At 39.3% G+C, this 5755-nt stretch overlaps 1 protein-coding gene across 1 annotated transcript in view; it reads right to left on the bottom strand.

Annotated features, from left to right (window-relative positions):
- Positions 1 to 5755, bottom strand: part of zgc:152938 — a 422541-nt gene that overhangs the window by 355060 nt on the left and 61726 nt on the right. The window lies entirely within an intron of this gene.

The following is a 5755-nucleotide window of genomic DNA, read 5'->3' as shown; positions in this document are numbered from 1 at the left end:
CAGCCTCTTTTAATTTCCCTTTAGAATTACATTATTTCAACACAAGGGAAAGTAAACAGTAAACTCAATTGACCAATAATTAGCATTTTTGGGAAAGGAACGGGCGGTTCATTCCGCTGTGGCGACCCCAGATTAATAAAGAGACTAAGCCGAAAATAAAATAAAATGGAACAACAGAACGGGAGAAATACAACTCATAAACAACAAGACACATAGCTCAGCACATGCATTATGTAGCATGTGTGCTACTGCTAACACATAACATCACAAAAACTGAGACAAACACAGCACCATAGGTTTAGTTCATGTGCAGCTCTGATGATATTAGTGTCTTAATGTGAAATAAACAGAGTTTCAAAGATTACAAGTGCCAATGCTAGTTAATAATTTATAAGACAAGCCATCACCAAAGCAGCTTACCAGCAGAGAGGCTTCTCGGTTCGGCTGGTAAATTACTTAGCACCGCCCCCTACTGTGAGGGACACGATTGCAGGTAATGCTAAAACCAATGGTGAGTGTTCCCAATTGAAGCATGAATTTAAACATTATGTTAACTCCGTTACATAAGGAGGGCACTCTTTGATGTTTATTGCCATCCTTCAAAGAAAAATTACAAATAAATGTGGGAGAATTACGGGAAAACACAATGTGATGCTAGTGGAATAGAATGACAAATGTTGAATCAAATATAGACAAACCCAATATTGTTGTTGATGTGTATTAAATTTAAAGGACACTATTTAACACAATTGATGTTTTTTTTATATTTGACCCAATGCTTTGTTAAAACAACACAGCGTTTTTAAAGTGTAGAAATATAAAATCTATTTAATTTAGTTAAAAATCTACCCTGCAGGAATGTTTTGCCTTTTTTATTATCTTTATCCTAGCCACTGTCAACAGAAGCTTCCTCGAATCGTGTGTTGTGAAGCTGCACATCAATGGATTAGCTCTTCAAGACTTTCAGCAGTAAAAATTAAACCACACTGAACTTATAGGAGAATTATAGAGGAACTGTTATTATGTAATCACGATATAATCATTGTATAATCTGCCACTATTAAAATACACTGTTAAAACATATAGAAATACATTCAAGTGATGCAGAGCAAAACACACTGAAGTAAAAAGCAGTGAAGTAAGACCATTCAGACAGCATATGCAACACGTATTGATGTATTGACCATGACAAAAACAACTTAAAAACAACTTTGCTCAACCAGTAGCATGCATAGGAAGAATCATTTAAAACGTGTTGAAATATGACCTTTAGGATGTGCAAAAACAGAAAAACATACAGCCATCAATATAAAGGCCAGAATCCTATTGGAGCCTGGAAATAACATGATGCTCATGCTACACCACTGTTTCATTATGACTATGGGAAAACCTGTTTATAAACTGTGGGTTTTGGAACATTTGTAGGAGAGATCGATCGACCAACTCTACTGTAACAATAAACTGCTTCAACTTGACAACTTCGAAGACCTCAGCCTCTTTTTTGAAACTAAGATGTTTGTCGAGATCCAGCACGACTTTCCACAACATACTAAACTAAACTGAACTGAACTTCAACTTTGAAATTTGGACTTTACTAGAACTTCTATGTTAAGCTGCCATTGCACAATCTACATTGTAAAAGTGGCATTGAAATAAACATTAAATATTAACCCTGATATTTAATTCAAATACAGATCCATCTCCAACTGCTGCAAAAGCATGAAGTCTCTGATATTTCGAGAACAGGTATAAAATAATATAATATAAAGTCTTGTAATGTGAAGTGGACAAAAGTCGTAGACAAATATCAGGTGAGTGGTCAGAAGGCAGGCAGAAGACAGGAATAAACAGTAAAACAAAGCAAGGCACCAACAACGCAAGAGAAACGCATTGTAATGTTTACAAAACTGTTTACAAGACTCAGCACTGAAGTGTGTGTGTGTGTGTGCTGTGTAAAAATTCCATCTAATCAGTTCATGAGCAGCTCCCAGCCTTGTGAGTAGTAATCAAAAGAGACTTGGGGCAGGTGTGTGAGTGTGGTGCATGACAAGACTTGTAGTTCACATGGAGACAGGATTGTAGTCTGTGTGAATGTGACTGTTCAGACTGCAGCGATCTATGAGTGTAATGCTACGTTCACACCAGACGCAGAAGAAGCGTCAAGCGCGAGTGATTTACATGTTAAGTCGATGCAAAGACATGAATAGACATTCTGTGGCACAATACGCGTAAATGGTGCGGCTTGAATGACGCGAATTGCTTGAATAGCGCTATATGCGCGAATGGCTTGGCGAGAATCGAGCGTTTTGCATGTTTGACGAGATTACCTTGCGAATCGCTCAAGTTTGAATATCTGAACTTCAGCTTACATTCACGCCGCATTAACCAAGCTTGCTCTTGTGGGGGCGTGATTATGATGTAGTGCCTGTAGTTGGTGTTCTGGGGGAAAATCCTCCTGCCTACACCCACAACAGTTCATTAAACTGGGCTCGGCTCAGTCAGAAGCACCGGTGAAAGCTTCCATCACCCAGGTTAAGTTTCTGGAGGAGTTTATGAGCTCAGAGAGCTGGTCGCACCTCTGAAAGGATCTAGTGGACTCAAACACGGCTCCAAACGATTGATGCTGTTTTTCAGCCTTCATTAAGCACATAAACACAGTTTTTTTCTTAATAAAATCCATGTTAGCCATTTAGCAACGAAGCCACAAGGCAGACATAAAACCCTGCCCATCACGTGAATCCAAGTCAGTTGTGAAGTGAATTTGACGCACGAAAGAGGCGGATTTTGACGCGTGAATGAAGTAACTCAAATGTTCACGCATCTGGTGTAAACACAGCATTAGATCTCTGGTGATCGCGGCAATACCATTTAATCCTTTGATTCTTTTCTTTTTGTGCCATGATTTTATCTTTACTAACACTGTCAGTGCACATCCCCTGTACATTCAGGTTCATGTTCACCATCTCAACCTTATTCTCAAAATTGCAAGACACTTGAAGTAGTCAGAACAATCAAAAAATGATGTTTGCTGTTTGTTCAAACCAATTCTTTAAATGAGCTTAAACAACATAAGCCTTGACAACTTAAATGTTTTATTTTCAATCCACTTAAATTTGTAAGGGCTAATAAGTGAACTTAATTCCTTCATGTTTTCCCAAAACAAATCAATTCTGTGTAACCTAGCATTTTTTTTTTGACAGTGAAGAGCTGCTGAACACTGAAACCCGTTAGAAAGCATTTCAAGAGTTCACACTTAGCTGATGATTTACAAAAGCTTGTTTGGCATGCTGTCCCGGGAGAGAGCCCCGAGCTCAAGGGCACCTCGAGCCCGGGGCTTCCTCCCGTTGGCAGAGCAAGAGGGGAGCCTGAGCTCGGTGGATCTCAGAACTCCCCTGCCGCTGTAGCTAAGGGAACGCAAGGGATTAGACAAGCTTGATTGTTATGCATGTTGAATGTCTTTGGATAGTGGGAGGAAACTGGAGAACCCGGGGAAAACCCACGCGGACACAGGGAGGACATACAAACTCCTCACAGAAACACCCACCGGTCCTGTGGAACCAGGGCTGGCAGTGTTCTTGCTGTGTGGCTCACAGTGCTAACCACAGGGCCGCCGTGCCGCCCAATCACAGGTAAAGGAGGAGAATAGGGGAGGAGGGGGGTTTCTTCCAAACGAAGATAAAGTAAACTGAAAACTGTGGCTATTTATAGTAGCTTAGGGCTCATATGATTGGAAGATAGTGATTAGCAAATGCGAGACCAGCCGTGATAAATCATAAGCACGTGATCCTCTCGAAATTAGTTTATGAATAAACTTCACTTAAGACTGCATTAACCTCATGACTGTCTTCTGTCAGTATTAAAAGTTCACTGAGGACAGAAAGAGCAGAAACAGGAGACAAACTGTCGATAATATTTAATGAACAGGCTTTTATTGAAATATTAATCACAAAATACATGTCACATTTTAGTGTGTTCTTCATGTACCCCCATCTGACCAACACAACTATAACAATCATTATTATATCAGACAGCTCACAACATTCCGTAAACATTGCATGTAAGATATTAACTCTGATCTCACATCAGTGGAGAAAACATTACAAAACACACCACAATCATAAAACTAAATGTGATAACCTGATTGTATACATTTATTTTATGCAAGCTATATTACATTTATTCAGATTTTCATAAAACGTTAGTTATTTTTCTAATATTGTTAAAATATCTATTTGTTTATTTGCACTTTAAAGGAGGAGAAATAAGTATTATATGCGTTTTTCTAAAGAGAGTTATTTTTTTTGTCACCGTACCTGCGTCATGACGTCACTGCGCGCTCCAGTAGCAGGCGCGCCCGTGATGCTCTTCATACATGCTGAGTGAACAGTAAATGAAGACATCACGAGAGCGCTTGTGTCCAGTGTTTTATTTCTTTATTCTTTATAACTTCATTTCAGGTACTTGCACACATACAAATGCACTGGAAAGAACACTTTCGTTGAGAAAATAAACCGTTTAAAATGATAAAAAGTTGTGTTAAGTAGTTTAATAATGAATGTAACGTTATGCTATCAGTTTGCATGTAAGAGCACATGTTTAGCCTCACGGTTAGCGCGTTAGCCCGCTATCAGATAATAGATCGCCAAATACCAAGGTTAATTGAGTGTATTATTCAAAATACTTAGTAATTACCTTGTAGAAAAATCCAGCTTAAACCAGCCTAGGCTGTAGTATTACAACACTTAAGTCTAAGTATTAAATAGTGTTAAGGCCAAGTGTGTGTATTTCAAAGTGAGAATGTTTAATAGGTGATTCACTGAGTGATTAGTGTGATCATAGTTGTAACGGGGAGACTGACATGGAGGGATCCATTTAGCAGTATTTATTAAGTCACACTTAAACATCAACAACTCGCACGGCTGTGCGGACATACAACATACACATCAAAGGGGAAGTAGCAGATGACAGACACAGTGTGATTACCAGGCTTAGGTCAGAGGCAGGCAGCGTGATTCAGAGTCCGTGTAACAGGCTTTAGTCAGGGGCAGGCGGCGATAATCAGAGTCCGAGGAAACAGGCTTTGGTCGAGGGCAGGCAGAAGACAGAGCAGAGTCGTGAAACGGGCTGTAGTGGTCAACGGGAGATCTGGCAGGATAGAACGCTCAGAAATGCTGGCCGGGGCTAAACAAGACTTCGCACAGAGGTGTGAGTGAGAGCTGCTTATATGTGGTATGTGGGTCATTAGTGAGATGGAGAACAGGTGTGCTGGAATCAGGGTGAATGGATGACGTAATGGTTAGAAGTCCGGAGATGGTGGCCTCTGCTGGCCAGCGAGGGGAATGACTGGGACCGAGTCAGTGACATGTCTGTTTAACTTGGCTAATTTTTTTGTGTGAAATTTTTGTCTTATTTTTTATAACTATTTTTGTGTGAAACAGTTTTTTTCTATAAGCATTTAAACATCCACAGCTTGTTTATAATAAACAAGTTCACTTCAATAGCACTTTCGTGTCTTGTTGTTCCTCATCCATTATAAATGGCAGCAATAATTATTGTGCTAAAGTTAAATTATACTTTTAAACTCAACAGTTGTTTTTTAACATTTGACCCAATGTTGGGTTCAAATAATCCAGCATTTTTATAGACTGTAGAAATGTAATATCAGTGTAATATAGAGTACATATAACTGAACTATCCGTCTCAGGTCAGTCAGTATAAGAGTGCACTAAGAAAATTGATTAGAAGCAGGAGACAC

The sequence above is a fragment of the Danio rerio genome, chromosome 4, assembly GCF_052040795.2.
Source record: "Danio rerio strain M-AB ecotype USA chromosome 4, GRCz13ab, whole genome shotgun sequence".
In the NCBI taxonomy this organism is placed as follows: domain Eukaryota; kingdom Metazoa; phylum Chordata; class Actinopteri; order Cypriniformes; family Danionidae; genus Danio; species Danio rerio.
Note: the sequence above shows the minus strand (reverse complement) of the source record. Positions and strands in the feature narration are given on the sequence as shown.